This window comes from Tachyglossus aculeatus, chromosome 5 (genome assembly GCF_015852505.1).
Source record: "Tachyglossus aculeatus isolate mTacAcu1 chromosome 5, mTacAcu1.pri, whole genome shotgun sequence".
Taxonomy (NCBI): domain Eukaryota; kingdom Metazoa; phylum Chordata; class Mammalia; order Monotremata; family Tachyglossidae; genus Tachyglossus; species Tachyglossus aculeatus.
Genome location: NC_052070.1, coordinates 29,008,210 through 29,030,572, shown reverse-complemented (window position 1 = coordinate 29,030,572; position 22,363 = coordinate 29,008,210). Strand labels below are relative to the sequence as shown.

General features: G+C 41.5%; 1 protein-coding gene and 1 non-coding gene across 2 annotated transcripts in view; one reads left to right on the top strand and one right to left on the bottom strand.

Annotated features, from left to right (window-relative positions):
- CCDC102B (coiled-coil domain containing 102B) overlaps positions 1-22,363 on the bottom strand; it is a 567,334-nt gene that overhangs the window by 157,097 nt on the left and 387,874 nt on the right. The gene's annotated exons all lie outside the window — the stretch shown is intronic.
- On the top strand, positions 9,257-9,394 carry LOC119929275. The gene has a single exon (XR_005451407.1). It is a non-coding gene; the product is annotated as a small nucleolar RNA SNORA7 (small nucleolar RNA).

Here is a 22,363-nt window from a genome sequence, read left to right as displayed (position 1 = left end):
GCATAGTGGATATAAAACAGGCCTGGGAGTCAGAAGGTCATGGGTTCTAATTCTGGCTGCGACACTTGTCTACTGTGTGATCTTAGGCAAGTCACTTAACTTCTCTGTGCCTCAGTTACATCATCTGTAAAATGGGGAATAAGACTATGAGGGACAGAGACTGTGCCAAACCAATTTGCTTGTATCCACCCCAGCACTTAGTACAGTCCCTGGCACACAGTAAGTGGTTAACAAATACTATTATTATTATTACTATTATTATTATTATTACTAATATTATTATTAAGCAATTGGAGGTGAAGCAGGAGAAAGAGCTGAGGGAGAAAGAAGAGAAAGGAGGATTGTAAATCTGTCTCGAGACTAAGCTTGTTGTGGTAGGGAATATGTCTCCCAGCTCTTTTATAGTGTACTCTTCCAAGCGCTTAGTGTAGTGTGCTGCACACAGAAAGTGCTCAATAAATATGATTGATTGATTGATTGAGGAGGAACAAGAGAAGAATGGTAGAGTACTGTTCATGTTCGTGTTCTTTACCTGAGCACCTGATATTTCTGATAGTGATATTATATATGAGGTGCTTGCTCTGTGCCAAGAACTTGCTAAGCACTTGAATGGACACAAGATAATTAGATCAGACACAAAATCAGTCCCACATGGAACTCACAGTCCAAGGAGGAGGGAGAGCAGGTATTCTATCACCATTTTTCAGATGAGGAAACTGGAAGGCCTGAAAAATTACAATCTGCTACAAAATGGGCCTAAGTCTCAAGACTACCATTCCATATCCTTGCTTCTGAACCACACTGTCTTCCAATTTCCTAATCACCTTATAGAAACTGCATCAGAAGAAATACAGTCTCACCTACACTGGTTAGATCAGCATTCCCATCATAGAAAAAAACACTTCAAAAAGAAACTATAGAGGAATAAAAATGAAACAGAGAAGCAGTGTGGTCTAGTGGATAGAGCATGGGCTTGGGAGTCAGGAAGACCTGGATTCTAGTTCTGGCTCTGCCATTTGTCTGCTGTGTGACCTTGGGCAAGTCACTTCACTTCTCTTTGCCTCAGTTACTTCATTTGTAAAATGGGGATTAAGACTGAGAGCCCCATATGAGACAGGGCTTGTGTCTATCCCAATTTGCTTGTCTCCACCCAACTGCCTAGAACAAAATCTGGCACATAAGTAAGAACTTAAATAACATTAAAAATAAAATCTTTCCTCAAAATGATTAGATTCCCCTCAGGTATATTGTTTTAGTCCCACTTAAAGAGGAAATGAGAAAGTTTTTCAGAAGCAGTCTTGCCTAGTGGATAGAGTACAGGCCTGGGGTCATGGGTTCTAATCCCGGCTTTGCCACTTGTCTGCTGTGTGACCTTGGGCAAGTCACTTCACTTCTCTGTGCCTCAGTTCCCTCATATATAAAATGGGGATTAAGACTCTGAACCCTGTTTGGGGCAGGGACTGTGTCCACCTTGATTATCTTTTATCTACCCTAGCACTTGGAATAGTGCCTGGCACATAGTAAGCACCAAAAATATGCCATCATGATTATCATCCCAGTTCACATGCAAATACAAACAGGCATATGTAGCACATAGGCAGCACATGCTGTCATGACACGGGCATGTACCGCAAGTGGAGGTCATGAAAAGGTAGAGATACTTTCATGTTTCCAAATCTGCTGTATGCCCTGGGATATCAGAGTGCCTGTTCTGCTGTGCACAGGCCTGGCGGGCAGAAGGAACTGGGTCTAATCCCGGCTTTGCCACTTGTCTGCTGTGTGACCTTGGGCAAGTCACTTCACTTCTCTGTTCCTCAGTTCCCTCGTATACAAAATGGGGATTAAGACTCTGAACACTGTTTGGGACAGGGACTGTGTCCAACTTGATTATCTTTTATCTGCCCTAGCACTTAGAATAGTGCCTGGCACATAGTAAGCACTAAACAAATGCCATTATTATTATCATCCCAGTTCACATGCAAATACGAACAGGCATATGTAGCACATAGGTAGCACATATGTAGCACACGTAGTCATGCTGCAAGTGGAGATCTATGCCATCATTATTATCATCCCAGTTCACATGCAAATACAACAGGCATATGTAGCACATAGGTAGCACATATGTAGCACACGTAGTCATGACAAGGGCATATACTGCAAGTGGAGGTCATGAAAACATAGAGATACTTTCATGTTTCCTAATCTGTTGCATGCCCTGGGATATCAGAGAGTGCCTGTTCTGCTGTGCACAGGCCTAGGGGGTAGAAGGAACTGGGTCTAATCCCAGCTCAGCCACTTGTCTGCTGTGTGACCTTGGGCAAGTCACTTCACTTCTCTGTGCCTCATCTATAAAATGGGAATTAAGACTGTGAACCTCATGTGGGAGATGCAGTGCATCCAACCCGATTAGCTTGTGTCTATCCCAGTGCTCAGTACACTGCCTGGCACATAGTAAACACTTAACAAATACCATAAGAAAAAAAAAGAGAGTCCTGAATACGGAAATCTGGACTCAGTAGACACTGATTGAATGTGGTTGGCCGACAGATATTGCTGGGTAACTAAAGCAACAATACACGTTTTGATTAAAATTATACAGCTATTTCAAGTGAAAGGTTTTACAGGGGCTTTTGATTTTTTCTTTTAGTTTTCATTTTACCTGAAATATCTGGCCCTTTTATATAAAAGTGCCCTTTTATATAAATTATGGTTGGATTGTGTCATGCATTAATTTTACATATATGATGTGGGTGTGTTTATGCCTGTTTGTATTTTCATGTGAACTGCTTGTGTGTGTGCATGTTGTGGTGCGTGTCTATGATTGCATAAATATGTGTGTGTGTGTGCGTGCGTGCACACATGTGTGTGTTCATTTGTGTAGAACCAAGTCCTGGAGTAATGCAAACTCACAGAACGCTGCTATGAACTTTCCTAGATAAAATAGGAAAAATTACTTTTGAAGCCAGATATGACAAAATAAAAACAAAAAACGAAGAAAAGAAAACTTGTCTTATGAGGCGACATTCTGTGAAGATTGTTTTCAGCTAGCAGTGGCTCTTGCTACCTTCTATGGTGCCAACTATTTTTATTATCCTAAAGATAAATTTGAAACCTGAAAAGGAGGCATATTCAGAAGTTGTAGGACTGAGAAGAAAATTATATAAAAAAGACCACTAAAAGGAAAAGCCACATGATCATGGGTGAACAGAATTGAGGAAAAGGTGAAATTTGAGCATTTGGAAAGAGTTGTTGTTAAGGGATGAATTTTAGTTAAAACAAATTGCTCTCAAAATGAAATCAGTGTGTTTTCTGGTACCTATTTCGGTTTCTTTCCTAATGGAGGAAGGAGGATGGGTATTCAATGAAGTTCTAATTTAGGTTTCAATTTTGCAATGGACAAAGCATGAATGTAATAAGGGTGATCATGAAAATGATGTGGGTAGATTAGCACTTCCAAAAATGAAATGTAGAAAAACTGGAGAGGGTTTCAGGGAAGAACAAAATGATTAAAGGAATGGAAAATAGATCCCATAATGAATGAAAAAAAAAAGAAATTAGCTTGAGGATGACGACAAAAGTTGGCAATAAGACTTTTGAGATTAGGATGAAGAAGTCGCTGACCTAAGGTTCTCAATGTCCTGCGATGACTGAGCAGGAGGAAAAAGGCTGAAACTGCAAGGAGGAGCAATCCAGGTTGGACATAAGAATAGTAAAAACTCTGAGGCAAGCTCCAAGGTAGGCTGCGGAGATCTTGAAGAAAAGACTTCACTCCATCCTGAATAGACTAGTCAGACATCTTCTTGAAGGAAAGAATTTGGACCATCAGCTCTTTTGAAGCCCTCTAGAGTATTAAGGAACGAGGGTTTTGCCAAGTTTTCACAGCATGACTGTGGCCAACTCTGATATCTTGATTAAAGTGGTTTTTACATTTGAAAAAAATATCCCTCTTAATTTGAATCTTTATTCAGCACACTTAATCTTTGGCACCAAACTAATATTTACAGTCAATTCTCAGTGCTGGAAGAGGAATGGTTTGACAACCAACAACTACTCAGCCCTGACATCTGTCTTACAGATGGTTGGTATAATATTACATTGTACTCTCCTTACCCTTTCTCTTCTCCCACTATGCCCGAGCCTTCAATAAATCAATCAATCGTATTTATTGAACACTTACTATGTGCAGAGCACTGTACTAAGCACTTGGGTGAGAACAATAGATATGGTGGACATGATCCTTGCCCATGAGGTGCTTACAGTCTACTGGAGACAGAAAATAAAATAATGATAGTAATGATAATAATAATCAAAATAATAATAGGATTTTAAATGCATACTATGTACCAAGCTCTGTACTAAGCACTGAGGTAGATACAAGATAATCAAGTCCCACATGAGGCTGGCAGTCTAAATAGGAGGGAGAAAAGCTTTGAATCCCCATTTTGCAGATGAGGTAACTGAGGCGCAGAGAAGTTAAGTGATTTGCCAAGGGTCACGCAGCAAGTACATGGAAGAACTGGGTTTAGAACCCAGGTCTTCTTACTCCCAGGCCCATGGTCTTTCCAAAATCAGTTACAGATAGAGGAACTAGTAGCATGTAAGGATATTTGGTTAAGTGCTGTGAGGCTAGAGTGAATAGGACTAAATCAATCAATCAATCAATCCATCAATCAATCGTATTTATTGAGCGCTTACTATGTGCAGAGCACTGTACTAAGCGCTTGGGAAGTACAAATTGGCATCACATAGAGACAGTCCCTACCCAACAGTGGGCTCACAGTCTAAAAGGGGGAGACAGAGAACAGAACCAAACATACCAACAAAATAAAATAAGTAGGATAGAAATGTACAAGTAAAATAAATAAATAAATAAATAAATAGAGTAATAAATATGTACAACCATATATACATATATACAGGTGCTGTGGGGAAGGGAAGGAGGTAAGACGGGGGGATGGAGAGGGGGACGAGGGGGAGAGGAAAGAAGGGGCTCAGTCTGGGAAGGCCTCCTGGAGGAGGTGAGCTCTCAGCAGGGCCTTGAAGGGAGGAAGAGAGCTAGCTTGGCGGATGGGCAGGGGGAGGGCATTCCAGGCCCGGGGGATGACGTGGGCCGGGGGTCGATGGCGGGACGGGCGAGAGCGAGGTACAGTGAGGAGATTAGTTGTGGAGGAGCGGAGGGTGCGGGCTGGGCAGTAGAAGGAGAGAAGGGAGGTGAGGTAGGAGGGGGCGAGGTGATGGACAGCCTTGAAGCCCAGGGTGAGGACTAAACACTGCCTAAGCTCTCTTTTCCTTTTCTTCCATTCCCTTCTGCATCACCTGACATTCCTTTCTTCCTCCTCCATCCCAGCCCCAAAACATGCATGTACATATAAGTGATTTATTTATATTAATGTTTGTCTCCCCCTCTAGACCGTAAGCTCACTGTGGGCAGGGAATGTGTCTGTTATATTGTACTCTCCCCAATGGTTAGTACAGTACTCTGCTAATACCGAGTGCTCAATTCATACGATTGATTGATTGAGTGATTGATAAAGGTGTTTAAAATTTACACACCCAAGTGCACTTGGCTCTTCTCACGCCAACCTACTCAATATTATTTGCTTTCTCTCTCCAAGAAGCCCTTGCTTCTCTTGCGCCTGGGATACCCTCCCACTTTACCTCTGGCAGGCCACTGATCTCCCCAACTTCAAGGCCTTTCTGAAATCACCTCTCTTTCAAAAGGTTTTCCCTAATTCAATTTCTATAGCCCTTATTTTTCCTCTATGTTCTTCCCCAGGAGTACTCATGTACATTTCTTTAGACACTGGTGCTTCCTTCTATCTGAGATTTATTTTAGTATCTGTCTCCTTCCCCCTCTCACCCTGTCCCCACCCCCACACACTAGATTTTCAGCTCCTTGAGAGCAGGGATTGAGTCTTCTAAAGTTATTATACTCTCCCAAGCATTTGGTACAGGACTTTGCAGAGAGTGAGTCCTCAATGAATATGACTGATTGATACATCTGGTTCTGACCAAGATATCCATAGGCAGAGGTTTGTGTTTGCTGAAAGCTCTGGTGGCCTTTTTAAATTGTGGTTTCTATTTTTGCTTATACTTGCTTCAAAGCATTTTGCTACTGATGGTGAGGTTTTATCTGTTCTTGCAGGAAGCACATGAAAAGAAACACCCATGGCTGGTTTTCCATTCACACTACACTGACATAAAGATTGCCCTGTTCTGAACTGATGGCTCCTAGCAAGATCTGTCACTGTTAGAGATAGCCTCTTGATTTTCTGGTCTTAAAGTTTCCACTCCAGGAGAGCAATCCTCTCCTGAACGGCCCACAGGATGTACTCTTCACTCTTTCTTTATCAGTGATTGAAAAAAGACACTAAGAACACCAGAACGTTTTCTAGATGGTATCCCTTGCCATCTGGAACTCCTGACTGTTATCCATAAAGGTTGAGGAAGTTCTTCAGTTCTTAGAAGTTATCAAGGGCAGCTTGAATTATTTTATAAAGTAGCCTGGAACTGTGTGGGTTCCAGCTGGGAATTCATATTGACTTTTGCTGGTGATCGATCTTCTTTGCTGGTTTATGGGAGCAGACTAGAGAGTCACATTTTACCACCCAAGTTTGCACATAAACAGAAAATACTGGGTACTGAAATCCTCACTACTATTTTCAACAAGTTCAAAAAGGTACTGAAAGTTTCCTTGTTGACTTGAATCCCCAAGAAAGACTAATGCCTCCCCTAGCAGAGGACTCAATGGCAATGAATGAGGAAGCGGGACTAACTTGCTAATAAGTTAGACTTAAAGGCCCCACAGAGGTGAAGACTGCCCATGCTTCTCCTGACCTCTGAAATCCTCTTGGTTAGAAAGTGCCTCTTTCAATCACTTTAGATAAATAGGACCAAGTTTTCTACCTTTTTATTAACTTATGCATCACACAAGTGAGTTCCTTTATACTCCTTTCCCACATGGGATTCATTACCTAATTAGGAGGGAGAACATGTATTAAACATTTAACAGATTGGTATTCCCCATTTGCCCCACTCAGGACTGCAACCTCTCAGGACTGCAACCAGTACTCTACCAGTCTTGGCTACCAGAGGGAGAGTCAAGCAGAGGCATACTCATTCCATTTCTAACTTGGGCAGTGACTAGCTAGTGGAAGGCAATCTCTACAAGTCAAAATTACGAGTCAAAACAGGGCAGCAGCAGCATGGGAAAGACTCAAGGGCGGAGACTCAATTTAACTGTGCGAAAGAAGGCAATGGTAAACCACTTCTGCATTTTTGCCAAGAAAACTCTATGGATACACTACCTGACAATTGCAGGTGAACGTGGGGGGTTCTGGAAGAGATAATAATAATGATTGCATTCATTAAGCACTTACTATGTGTAAAGCACTGTTCTAAGCACTGGGGAGGTTACAAGGTGATCAGGTTGTCCCACGGGGGGGCTCACAGTCTTCATCCCCATTTTACAGTTGAGGTAACTGAGGCATAGAGAAGTTAAGTGAATTGCCCAAAGTCACACAGCTGACAATTGGGGGAGCCGGGATTTGAACCCATGATCTCTGACTCCAAAGCTCATGCTCTTTCTATTGAGCCACGCTGTGTGTCCATGGAGCAGCTATGGGTTGAAAACAACTCGACGGCATAAGGCAAGATTCGCTATTTAATAGATGAGGAAACAGAGGCCCAGGGAATTTAAGCAATTTACCCAAGGTTACTAACAGGCAAGTGGTAGAGCTTTGACTGGAACCAAGGTCTTCTATCAGTTCACGCCCTTTCCACTAGGCTAGGCTGCTTCCCAAAGACATTTCCATTTTTATAGATTCAACTGGCCAACCTAAACCAGCGTTGTCTTCCATTATGCGATATGAGCTCTTTGTGTATCTATGCATTTCCAATTAGAGGGTCAGTGATATATTCTAATGCGACTATCAGTAAATATGTTTATGTCTGGTTCCCCCAACTAGATTGTAGCACCCTCGTAGGCATGGAGCATGGCCCTTGGGGGACAGGGGCAATATCTAATTCTCAGTTCCTTGCTGAGAGGTGTTACAGCAGGTGACGAGGCAGGTGTGGCCGTAGATCAGGAACTGCTTGGTGGCAGGGAGGGAAGTAGCAGCTAAGGAACAGCGTGGCCTAGTGAGAAGCAGCCCATCCTAGTGGATAGCATGTGGGCCTGGGAGTAAGTAGGACCTGGGTTCTAATCCTGGTTCTGCCATTTGTCTGCTGTGTAACCATGGGCAAGTCACTTGACTTCTCTGTGCCTCAGTTACCTCATCTGTAAAAGGGAGATTAAGACTGTGAGCCCCTTCTGGGACATGGAATGCATCCAAATTCATTAGCTTTTATCTACCCCAGCTCTTGGAACAGTGCCTGACATGCGTAGTAAGCACTTAACAAATACCATAAAAGAAAGTGCCTTGCTGAAATAGCATATATGTCATATATTCATGTAGCACTCAGTGAGCGGCCTGAGGTGACTGTGTCACGCTCATGTGGAGTGGGCAGTACTTTGAAGCTTTGCCTCAGGATGGCTAATTATCTGAAGCCAGCACTGCCTGTATGCCTTTCTTTTGTCCTAGTCTTACTGCCATGTTGGTGACATTCTCTGTTTCTGAGTATCCCAAAAGACACAGCCACCTTCCTGACTCAGTATTCGCCCTCCTTTTCATCCTTGTTCCACTAGAAAATCAGCTACGTGTAAAAAAAAACCTATTTGTCACACTATTAAAATCTGTATTACTGATTAAATGATTGAATCTGTATCACTGATTTGTTTCTAAGCTGTGTACAGGTTTTTCCAGGTGCAGACCTGTCCATAACCTTTCTCTTCTTTGTATCAACCATCAATCCATAAGACTTAACTGATTCCGAGAAGCAGATGATAATCCTTTACATTTTTCTGGTGGGTGTGCTTCTGGAGCACAGTCATTATTGTGTAAGAACTCCGGTTTGAGTGATTCAAGGACTCTTGATGATGTGCTGCTGATTGAGCTGAGAGCTACCCGAAGGAACCAAATCATATATTTTCAGCAGCTACTAGATCCCTTGTGGCATCATCAAGCATTGTTTCTAGAATCTATTGCATATCCTTACTTTATTCCACTTATTATGGGGGAAGGATTGGACAAGGCATCTCCAATATACAGCCAATTCTGTCCCAGGTGGACATATACTATCGAGCAGCAAGGACCTTATGGCCTCAACAAGTTTGCAGCACAACTAAACTTTTTCAGAAGGTACATGGTCTCCCCACCTTTCAGGATGGCACCTGGAGAGTTTCTAGTACTCTACCAGTCTCAGCTACAGGAGGGAGAGTCAAGCAGAGGCCTACTCATTCCATTCCTAGTTTGGGTAGTGGTGAGCAAGTGGAAGGCAATCTGCTACTAATCAAAGCTCACCTTTGTTGGGCAGCAGCAGCATGGGAGAGAGTTGAGGGTGGAGACTCATGTTTACTGTGAGGAAAAAGGCAATGGTAAACCACTTCCATATTTTTTACCAGGAAAACTCTATGGATACACTACCAGAACCAATGCAGATGGAGGTGGGCATTCTATTACTCTATTTATTTATTTATTTTACTTGTACATATCTATTCTATTTATTTCATTTTGTTAATATGTTTGGTTTTGTTCTCTGTCTCCCCCTTCTAGACTGTGAGCCCACTGTTGGGTAGGGACTGTCTCCATATGTTGCCAACTTGTACTTCCCAAGCGCTTAGTACAGTGCTCTGCACACAGTAAGCGCTCAATAAATATGATTGATTGATTGATTGATTGATTGATTGGAAGAGATTTGTACATGGGTAGGAGACAACTCAACGACATAAGACAAGACATGGTCTCCTCTGCCCCCCACACGTGACTACTCTATTTGTTAATAGTTTTATGTCTGTTAGAGTGGGGTCTGATTTCTTAAAAAAAAGCACAAGCTAAGGAAGCCCAGAATCTCAATGGGACTTCAGACAACATCAGAGTAAAGATACATGATCTTTGTACGTCAGATCGAGGAGAAAGGTAACAAAACACATCATCACCTCCCAGTAATATACATAAATCTTGATGGATATTTGACATGGCACATCATAGGTACAATTGTTTTGGGGCAATTATAGAAACATCCGCAATCCCTCACCAGTTTATGTTCATTCATATATGTACATATGAAATGTATGAACACATCTTTCATATCAGTGATGCTTCTGATGATGAAATCCTCACCAGGTGTGTTGAGTGAAGGTGAAAATACTGCTATATCTGACACATTCTCACAGCGAATACATAACACTAGGTCTTTGCTGAACTAATGAGCCAGCCCCATACGGGATCTGTTACTGTTTTGTAGCCTGCCTCTTGGCATCCTGAACTTAATGAAGCATCTACCCATGGAGAACAATCCCTTTCCAAATTGCCTCCTGCCAGATGGGACTGTCTGCTTTAGTAGTCTCCCAGCAAACCACTGGAATATTGCATTGTTTGATAGGATGCTTCAATATGTTTTTAAAACCTTTATTCTCACACACATACATGCACACAGACAATCGTCACTGTTTATCTACTGTCCCCTTGACTAGATTGTGAGCTTCTCATGGGCAGGCAACCCACCTTTAATGTCCCCAAACACTTAATAGAGTGCTCTGCACCCAACAGACACAAAAATAGATAGTAAATTTGTAGATAGTAAAACAGGTTCCAAGTCCTCCAATGAGAGATAAGGATTTTATGGTTAATATTGGGACCCAGAGCATAAGAACCCAACAAAGGTGAGAAATCACAGATATATTAATGTATATTAAATAATATAATATATAATAATAATATATTAATGAAACAAATGTGGAATGCATCTACATCAACAAAATTCTAGACTGTGAGCCCGCTGTTGGGTAGGGACCGTCTTTATATGTTGCCAACTTGTACTTCCCAAGTGCTTAGTACAGTGCTGTGCACACAGTAAGTGCTCAATAAATACAATTGAATGAATGAATGAATGAATGAAAATTAAAACATGCAGGTTTATTTATTAAACACTTCTTGAATGCAAGTAGGGTGAAACTATTTTCTGGAATGTAGAGCTAAATAAATGTCAGAATGTTTTCCATTTCAGATGCCTATTTTTACTGATGACAAAAATGCCATTGGAATTGGGCTGTTTCTCTTCATTCTATTATTCCTACCTTCAAAATCCCATCACTCCCACTACACTGTCAACATCCAACACTGTGAAATGCCTTTATAGTTTTTCCAATCAAATCTAGGAGATTCCATTTGTAACCTTCAATTCCTTACTTTTCATTCCTGTTAGAATTGCATGTTTATAAAATAGGCAATATAAAAATCGAATTGATCATTAGTTGAGCCCAGGGAACCAACTATTATATTCAGAAACGGTGCCAAGTCAATAAAGACCAAACTAATACCCTTTTAGTGAACTGCAGAATACATTTATGATCCTCTATTTAAGAAAATGTTCCAATGTGGAGTTATTCATATCTATAGATTCTGTTCCTTCTGTTGCAGATTGATCTATGTTGGAAATGTGGGAAAGCATTATATACTGAGGCAATGTTATTTATAGCTGTTTACAAATAATTCAGTGCTGTGGTTTCATGGGCTTAATTTTAAATGTTGTGCCAACTCTTAACCCTTGCTATCTAATTCTACATTTAAGTGTCAACTACTGTCCATGTAACCCTGTTGAATTGTCTTCAGCAATTTCAATATGCTTTTAAACCACCCTGTTGTTATTCATAGTAACAATGAGAGTGTTACTATTAATTAAGTTCTTCCTTTCTGCCAAAATACTGGGTTAAGCACTGGGTAGACATAGGATAATCAGATTAACTATAAATGATCTCATCAGCAAGAAGAGTCAAATATAGAGATGACTGAGAGTATTATGAGTTCTATCTAGGTTTTATTTGTCATACCTATCAGGATTCATTTTCAAGCACTATCTTTTGGACCAGAGGTGTCAGGAGCTTGGTGTCAGCTTAATGAGCTGAAAAGGCAGTGAGGACCCAACCCTAACAAGCTGCAGTGCTCTGAAGTCCATCTCTGACCTTGCTTAGAAGGCAGAGTTCTGGCCTAGACCAAATCAAGCGATTCGATATCTGGCCTACTTATCATACAGTCTAAGAGGACCGCACAGAGCCCAGTACAGCACAGAAAACTACACTGAGGCTGGAAGATTGACAGATTAAATTGCTTCCCAATTCAGTCACCAGAGAGGCCCTAAATTAATCAACCTAAAATGCGCTTATCGCTAGTTCGTACCACTTTCAGATTAGTGACCCATGCCCATTTGCAATGTCTTCTTAGGTTGGGGGGGATACGCGTGTGCATGTGCGTGTGTGTGTGTGTGTGTGTGTGTGTATGTTTCCCATCTGTCTCCCTCCTCTATATTTCCACCACTTTCTACTGCCTCCTCAGCTCAATAGGCGGGAATAGATTCTGCCACGAGGACATACATCCCAAGTTCTCTATACATTCAAATTCCCATGATACTCAACAAAAAGAACAAGGGAAGGAATGGCAGAATGTAGTCAATTTCCCATTGGACCTACTACTGAACTGTTACTAGATTCAGTCTGATTTCTTTAGGTTTTGGACACACACATCCATGCTTATTTTTGATTAGCTTGGAATGTTCCAAATTAGGTCCAGTTCCATTAGAAAGACTGGGACTTAAAAATTATACTTAAGCAATTAATAATGGCATTTATTAAGCACTTACTAGGTGCAAAGCACTATTCTAAGCACTGGGGAGGTTACAAGGTGATCAGGTTGTCCCACGGGGGGCTCAGTCTTAATCCCCATTTTTACAGATGAGGTAACTGAGGCACAGAGAAGTTAAGTAACTTGCCCAAAGTCACACAACTGACAATTGGCGGAGTCGGGATTTGAACCCATGACCTCTGACTCCAAAGACCAGGCTCTTTCCACTGAGCCATGCTGCATCCGTCTTGGAAGGAAGGATCTAATTATCACTTGAATAAAAGATCATTCTTCAGGAAAGTGGAATTGACAATTGTTATGAGAGGTAGGGGGATGTCCTATTTGAGAGTCCTATTTGAGAGTCAAAATAGAGCACTGATAACACAGAATGAAGGATATTAAAATTAAAGTTGAGTAATGGGGGAACTTATCCCAAAAACTATTACATTTTAGAACAGTCTCCCAAAGGCTGGGACAGAGAATCGGAGATGGATCTATCACATAGGACTATAAGTGCTCTGCATACAGTAAACGCTCAATAAATAAGATCGAATGAATGAATAAATACATATTTTCTGGCCTCACCTTCAATTCTGTAGTTCAACCAATGAAAGAATAGACTCCTTAGAAGCAGCATGACCTAGAGGATAGAGCAGGGGTTTGGGAGTCAGAAAGACCTGGGTTCTAATGCCAGCTCTGCCACTTGTCTGCTGTGTGACCCTGGGCAAGTCACTTCACTTCTCTGTGCCTCAGTTCCCTCATCTGAAAATTGGGGATTAAACTGTAAGCCCCAGGTCCTTCTGACTCCCAAACCCATGCTTTATCCACTAGGTCATGCTGCTTCTAAGGAGAGGATTGGATATGTGGGGAGAATGAGAGCAGAGTCAAGGATGACACCAAGTTTGTGGGCTCGTGAGCTGGTAAGGATGGTAGTTCTTAGTACAGTGCTTTGCAAAAGTAAGCACTCAATAAATCTGATTGAATGAATGAGCAAATACTGTACAAAGTGCTGGGTTCACAGTCTAAGTAGGAGGGAGAACAGTTATTGGAGCCAAAGTACATTACTCTGTACACAGTAAGTGCTCAATAAATACCACTGATTACAATAGCTTTCTCAAACCATGTCCACTGCTGTCCTAGAATCAATCAATCCATCAATCAATGATATTTACTGAGCACTTACTGTGTGCCAAGCACTGTACTAAGCACCTGGGAGAGTATAATGCAGAATTGGTAGAAATGTATCCTGCCCACATTGAGTTTACAATTTATCAGCCTGTGAGGACTTTTAAGCTCCATGAGAGTACGATTGTGGCTGTGAGCTCTGAAGTATTATACTCTTCCAAATGCTCAGTACAGACTGCACACAGTAAGCGCTCAATAAATATCACTGATAGATGGACTGATTTCAGTTTGGAAGATGAGGTGGAAAGTGTTTGGCCTAATAATTTTGGTGTCCACCTTTTCTTCTTATCACTAGCTGATCATTTTGAACTGCAGATGTTTTGAATGACTGAGAGGTTAATTATATCTTCCTTTGATTTCCCCCTCCCTTTGCACTTTGTTCAAGAACATGTAAGAGGGAGTGATAGGTATGAAAAGGAGCCATGATAGTCTTTGCCAAAATTCTAAATCTGGAACCCTCCCTTCTCCCAATTTCTTTTCACAAGGCAAGCCTTCTATAGAGTTTATTATTACACACTATTCACCTCTTTTTAAAATGAGAGAAAAAAATAAAAGAATGATAATCTTATATTCTTTTTATAGACTTTTCTGCCAAGAAATAATAATATATGAGCTTGCTACTGGTAATTATTCAGTAAGATTTGCCATGGAACATGCTGAGATTTCTATGGATCTATATATAGTACTAGGCTCGGTAGAAGTTAGCCTCATCATTCAGAAACTCTTCCAAGTGTTTCATTCCCAGACCTGCATTGTAGGATAAAAAATGGACTTGTAATGTGAAAAAAACATGAAAGCTGCTTGGAAGTGACTCTCTAAAACCAGGGCTGTCACTTCAAAACATAAGCACCACTGCAGAAACAAAGTCACTCCCAGGCAGGACAGTCATTATTGGGATCTAACAAATGGGTAGAAACATGATTATTCTAAAATGTGAAACTGAGTTTACGTTGACAAGCTGGCAAGAGCTCCTATGAACGTGAATTAATGATTTTGACGATGCACTTCCTGTGCCTCCATTTATCCTGGAGATCATTTTTGCTGGAGAAAAATTTTAGGCCACTTGCTTGTTGTCCTAATTGACCCGCTGGACTTCCCTAGTGACTGTGTCCCTGAACTGTCCTCTATGCTCCTCAACAGCTCTCTGAACACCTGGGGCCAAGAGGTCAGTCAAAGCTGAACCTGCCCCCTTGGTTTATTTTCATTCATTCACACGTATTTACTGAGCACTTACTGTGTGCAGAGCACTGTACTAAGAGCTTGGGAAGTACATTCAGCAAAAAATAGAGACAAGTCCTGCCCACAACGGGCTCACAGTCTAGAAGGGGGGAGACAGACATCAGAACAAGTAAAAAGGCATCAGTAATATCTTTGTAAATAAATAGAATTGTAGATATATGCACATCATTAATAAACATAAATAGAATTATAATTATAAATATGTACATGTAAACATAAGTGCTGTGGGGCAGGGAGAGGGAGTTACTCTCAATGACCCACTAGGAGAGGGGGTGAGAGGGTTGTGAGAGGTTTATTCTCTCTGTAGAAATACCTGTATATAGGGATTCTGAAAAAAAACCCAGTAGGCATTCAGTGTCTGTTAACAGAAGAGGCAAGAAGATGAACCCCAAGTCCAGCCTGATGGGAGGCTGGGGCGTGGGGAGGCTTAAAAGGGCTTCTCTTCCCCTGGTGGCACCAACTAGCTGTTCAGAGACCCTCAGTTCTAGTCCTTGGCACCAATGTTATTGAGGATTCTTCTCAACCCCTTGGTCTGACTGACAGACAACTTGGAAGTCAACAATACTGTTTGGTAGGAAAAAAAATGCTTTGTGGGTGCCAGGAGCAAAAGAGGTTACCATTTGGCCACTCACTGTAGATTTCTCAGCCTATGAATAACAACGATAATAATAATAATATGTTAAGCTCTTACTTTGTGCCAAGCACCATACTAAGGGCTGGATTAAATACAAAATAATCAGCTCAGGCACAGTCCCTGTCCCACATGGAACTCACAATCTAAATAAGAGGGAGAACAGGTATTGAATCCCCATCTTGCATATGAGGTGCAGACAGGTTAAACGACTTGCCCAAAGTCACACAGCAGGCAAGTGGCAGCTGAGATTAGAACTCAAGCCCTCTGCCTTCCAGGGCCAGACTTATTTTGCCCCATTCCTTCTCATGTCTGCAGGATATAAAATCTCCTAGTCCAACAAGCCAGCTGCATTAGATAATGGCAACAGTCACTGCCCAGCTTTGTCATGCCCCAAAGAGGAAATTAGAAATGGTTTCGCCATATCCACCTCAAGCAAAACCAACCGGTATCGACTGACCTGGATGTACCCAGTTTGTCAGAGAAGAGACACCTTCTCTTGACAACAGCATGGAAAGACCTTAAGTAAAACTTACCCCAAGTTCTGGGGCACCGGGTGGGAACCCAATAGATCTTTATTGAGTAACTGGAATACCATTTTCCTAATGGAAGTCAGAGGAAGAAAAGTTCTAAAGAGAAAAGTCTGAAGCCCAGCGTTTTCCATGATTACTTTTCTACCTGACATTACCAAGCGGGGAAAGCAGAGAGGGCTAGAAGGTGTAATCCTCTTAATGTATTCAATGGAACCAAATTGGAAGATGTAACAAGGAACCTGCTTACAGACATTAGAATATGCTTCCACTCATCAGGGAAACCCTTCCTACAGATCTAAACTGTTCACACGGAGTTAAACATCTTCACAGAATTCCATTATCAAGACATCACAATAGCTGTGATGCAGCAATTGACAAGGAAACAGATTTCTTTAAATGGTATTTGTTAAGTGCTTACTATGTGCCAGACTGTGTACTCAGCGGTGGGGTAGATACAAGATAATCAGGTTGGACACAGTTCCTGTCCCACAGAGGGCTCACATTGTCAATCTCCATAGAGCTCCTTGTAGTGAGGGACTGTGTCTGTTTGTTATTGTGTTGTACTCTCCCAAGTGCTTTGCACACAGTAAGTGCTTAATAAATATGATTGAATGAAGGAACGAATGAATTTTAAAGATGAGATATTTGAGGCACAGAGAGGTGAAGTGACTTGCTCGAGGTCACCCAGCAGGTAAGTGGCAGTGGCAGAATTAGAACCCAGGTCCTTCCAATTCCCAGGTCTGGGCTCTCTCAACTAGGCCAAACTCAATACATTCTTAGGGTTACTATTTAACTAAGTGTGACAACAGAATGTTGAGAGATTCCAGACCAAACTGAAGGTTTACTGAGATGGATTAGAGTCCAACCTTCTCTCTGGCTGTGGGAACTAGAGTCCCCATCAGTGCCACAACTAATTCCATGAGGAGTTCCAACCACATCCCTGAGAGACAATATCTAATTGTCACATCAAATGACAAGAACAAAGTCCTGGAATGAAATCAGGGATGCTGTTCTCACTTCAACACAGCTTCATTTAGTGGGCATGCGGGGAGAATGGATAGAAAGTGAGAGACTCAAATATTTCCTAAATGCTGATCCAAAAGCATTAAAACAAGGAATGTGTTGAAATACTTTAAGGAGAGCAAAAAAACAACAGGCTACTTCTCAACAGAAAATTGGGAGACAGTAAGGGCAGACAGTGCAGAAATGGCTTTTTTTCCATCTAAAAATTATTCCAGTGTCCACCTCTACTGATAGATTGTAAACTCCTCAAGGGCAGGGATCATGCCTACTGAATTTATTGTACTCTCTCAATGCATAATACAGTGCTCTGTGCACAATAGGTGCTCAATAAATATGAAGCGACAGACAAGTTTCAAGAGAAACATGCTGCTGAGGCAGAAATATAAACAGTTTCAGGTGTTGGAAACAACAAATATGATAGGATTAAAAAAAGCAACACAGTTTGGGTGTATGAATGGTCCAGTCAGGACACACTGACCTATTCAACCATTCACATACTTCTGAGTAAACTTTGTCATCGGAGCCAATTTCTTCAAGCCCAATGAACACTCTATAGAGGGATCATGTCCTTGCTATTGTACTCTGACTGTGGGGCCCGATAATCTTTGTAATTAATTAAATGGCTTTGATAAGTGCTTTCTATGTGCCAGGAACTTTACAAAGCACTGGGGTAGGTACTATTTGTGACGCTTCTTTTCAGCCTCATGGGAAATACTTTCAAGGCAGAATGTAAATACACAATTTAGGGGTTTAATAATAACAATTGTGGTATTTGTTAATTGCCTACCATGTGCGAAGCACTGTATTCAGTGTTGGACTAGGTACAAGATAATCAGGTCAGACACAGTCCCTGTCCCACATGAGGCATGCGTTGGGTGAATACCTTACACTGCAAACTCTTGAGGGTGTGTTCCAGGTCTACTAATTCTATCGTATTCGTCCAAGTCTTTAGTACAGTGTTCTGCATATGGTAAGCAATCAATCATTAGTATTTACTGAGCGCTTACTCTGTGGAGAGCTCTGTACTAAGATAATAATAATAACTGGTATTTGTTAAGTGCTTACTATGTGTCAGACACTGTTCTAAACTCTGGGATAGATACTAATAGTTGGGTTGGACACATTCCCTTTCCTATATAGGGCTCACAGTCTTAATCCCCACTTTATTGATGAGGGAACTGAGGCACACAGAAGGGAACTGACTTGTCCAAGGACACACAGCAGACTAGTGGCAGAACCAGGATTAGAACACAGGGCCTTCTGACTCCCAGCTCTATGCTCAAATAACTAGGCCATGCTGCCTCTCAAGAGCTTGGGAAAGTACAGTTGAGTAAGTAGACATGATCCCTTCCCTTATGGAGCTTACAGTCTAGTGGGATACTATAAAGAACTATATGTATGATGAGATATGGTCCCACAAAAACCATGACCCTTTGGGGAATCTTTGGCGGTATGAGGGAAGCCAGAGTGAACTTTTTCCTCTCACCCTTCATCCAAAGGTAGATTAGTCAACTCACCTGATTCTCTAATAAGTGTAAGATCTCTCTACCCTGGTGAATTTGGGGGTTTGATCATTCAAAGTGCATTGGCCTAGTCACTGTGAGTTGCAATCTTTCAAAATAATGAAAACAATGACCAGGTATTTGTTGAGCACTTACTCTGTGCCAAGCACAGTACTATATACTGGGGTAAATATGATATAAGCAGACTGGACACAGTCCCTCTCTCACAAGGGGTTCACAGTCTAAGAGGGAGGGAGAACAGTTTTTTTTATCCTCATTTTACAGATGAGGAAACTGAAACACTAAGAAGTTAAGTGACCTGCCCAAGGTCACATAGCAGTGAAGAGGCAGAGCCTGGGGTAGACTCCAGGTCTTCTGACTCTAAGGCCTGTGCTCTATTAGGCTATACTGTTACTCACTATGCCATGCTGCTATATCAATCAATCAATCGTATTTATTGAGTGCTTACTGTGTGCAGAGCACTGTACTAAGCGCTTGGGAAGTACAAGTCGGCAACACATAGAGACAGTCCCTACCCAACAGTGGGCTCACAGTCTAAGGGGGAGACAGAGAACAAAACCAAACATACTCACTATAGGGTTATTCACTAGAGGTCATAATAGAGTGTGAGGGTGTAAAGGTGGCAGGAATTTTTGAGAGGATTGAGTCATGAAAGGGGCAGGCTTCGAAGAGTTAATAAGCCAAGAAAACTACGATTTGGGTTCCTTTCAGCTCCTGCTGGCAATCCTCAAACTTCTTCAGGAGACTGGGTTGAATGAAGCTGGGAGTTCCGCCAGGAATCCACAGTTTGCCCATGGAGTTGGTAATTACAGGGTCATGTATCAGTGCCTTGAGCTTCATATTTAGCTTCAGTCAGGGCAAGGATTTCCACCAAATAGAATCATGCTTGGTGTTTTTCCCCTCCATGCATAAAGTCAGCCTCTGTCATGTTAGGCATGGGGGAAGTGCTGAAGAGCATACTTTTGTTGGCAAGAATTGACACATTATTATTAGTGTGATTGTCTATTATATAATATGAGTAATAACAGAGCCCAGGCCTGGGAGACAGAAGGTCATGGGTTCCGATTCCGACTCCACCACTTGTCTGTTATGTGACCTTGGACCAGTCACTTCACTTCTCTGTGCCTCAGTTACCTCATCAGTAAAATGGGGATCGAGACTGTGAGCACCATGTGGGACGGGGACTGTATCCAACTTGATTTGCTTGTATTCACCCCAGTGCTCAGTACAGTGCCTGGCAAATAGTATACGCTTAACAAATGCCATCATTACTACTATTATTATTAATTACCCGAAGCGCGTACTATGGGCCAAGCATTGTATGAAGTGTTAGGGTAGAGACAAGATAATAAGGTGGGACACAGTCCCCATCTAACAAGGGCCTCACAGTCTAAGTACAAACAGCAGCAGAGATTGAATCCCCATTTAACAGATGAGGAAACCGAAGCACAGAGAAATTTAGTGGCTAGCCCAAGGCCACACAGCAGGCAACTGGCAGTTTCAGGATTAGAACCCAGGTCCTCTGACTTCCAGTCCTGTGATCTTTCCACTAGGCCATGCTGTTTCGCTGTGTGGATCTTTATTTGGTTTATTAACCAAATAAACACTTTAGGACTTCGAAAACCAGAATGTGATGGTGATTCCTTACACACAATTGGGTTGACCATTAAACTTTCAAGGACTGCAGTCATAAAATGTCAAAAAAAAATAGAGTCTAGTAGGTGAAACACAGACAGCTGTGCTGGGGAAGTTGAAATCATTCCCAAGACTGATATCATATTTAATCCCTCTCTTAAGCATTCAAATTCAACCTTTTTCTTTTCTTTCCTCTTCTTTTCTCTTCTTTTGTAAAAGACCGTGCTGAACAAACTGCCTATGGACAGCTTTTAAATTGATTTAATTCTTCAGTTAATATTGAAAAAGGAGTGTGATCTATATGATAGTATAAAGACCAAAGTTAACAGCTTTACCTTGAAAAAAAGTTTAATTAACTGTAAATTTAATAGAATTTTTATCACATCTGTGGTTTGGGGACATTTTTAATAAGGAAATTTTAAATATTTTAAAAAGGTACAAGCTGGTAAATTGGGTACTTTTAACCCCAAATTAAGCAATTAATTTCATTTTAATAAATCAAGCAACATTATGTAATTCCCTCGTGGGAATGGTAATTGCACTTTCAGAAACTGCAGTGTACTTGGGTCAGTCTGTACTGCAGACACAGTGGAAAAAGAGCTGGACCAGCTCAATTTTAATGCTGGGAATGATTCTCACCACATTCAAGGGGCAGCAATCCTTCAACATGTATTCATTAAAGCCCTCCCTGGAGAAATACAGTCCAGTGTAATTAGACATTGTTAAAATTAGGTGTCTAATACTGGTCATAACAAGTTAGGGTTCAGGAAGCTTTCAAACAATTTACCCTTGGATAGTCAATTAAAAGGGGCTTAATTTTAAACATCTGTCACCAACTCCTTAGTTTTTCCTTATTGTCAATAGTTCTATCCCCAATTATCAGTTGCTGCCCTCTATATGTTAATTCTGATTGAATCATTCTTTCATTTTTTCTTAGAGATTTTTTCTTTGGATTGAGTTCAAATCCTGGCAACGGATCATGATCACATCCTTCTGGGCTTCCTGTTTGGAACCTCTTTTTGTCTGCTACAGTTCTCTCCCAAATCTCCTAAGTCTTTTCCTACTTCTCTGGCCAAGGTTTCTCAGTGTCTCTCACTGACTCTCCCTTTTCCAACAATTCCATAATTGCAGGTGCTCCTCAAGGGTCTGTTCTAGGTCCCCTTCTCGTCTAAACTTATCACACTCATTCCCTTGGGCAGATGTTCTGCTCCCATGGCTTCAGTAATCATAGGGTTGGTTATTCTTGATTCCTCCCTCTCTTTCAACCCCAAATCCTGTTACTCCATTCATTCAATCAATCAATCAATCAATCATATTATTGAGTGTTTACTATGAGCATGGCATTATTCTAAGCTCTTTGGAGAATAATAATAATAATAATAGTATTTGTTAAGTGCTTACTATGTGGTAGGCACTGTACTAAATGCAGGGGTGAATACAAGCAAACTGGGTTGGAAACATTCCCTGTCCCATGCAGGGATCACAATCTTCATCCCCATTTCACAGATGAGGTAACTGAGGCACAGAGAAGTGAAGTGATTTGCCCAAGGCCAAACAGAAGACAAGTGGAGGAGCCAGGATTAGAATCCATGACCTTCTGACTCCTAGGCCTGTGGTCTACCCACTAAACCATGCTGCTCCTCTCTACAATATAAGAGAATTGGCAGATAAATTCTCTGTCCAGAACGAGTTTACCTCTCTCTCCAGATAAGGTAACCACTGAGCTTTGTTCCCAACCTTCCTAATGTCAATCTTTTGTTTACCCTCTTTCCCCAAGCCTGGAACCACCCCCCAGTTCACATCCAACATGCCACGGGTTTCCCCTTCTACAAATCTCTTCTGAAATCACATCTCCTTCAGGACACATTCCCTGAT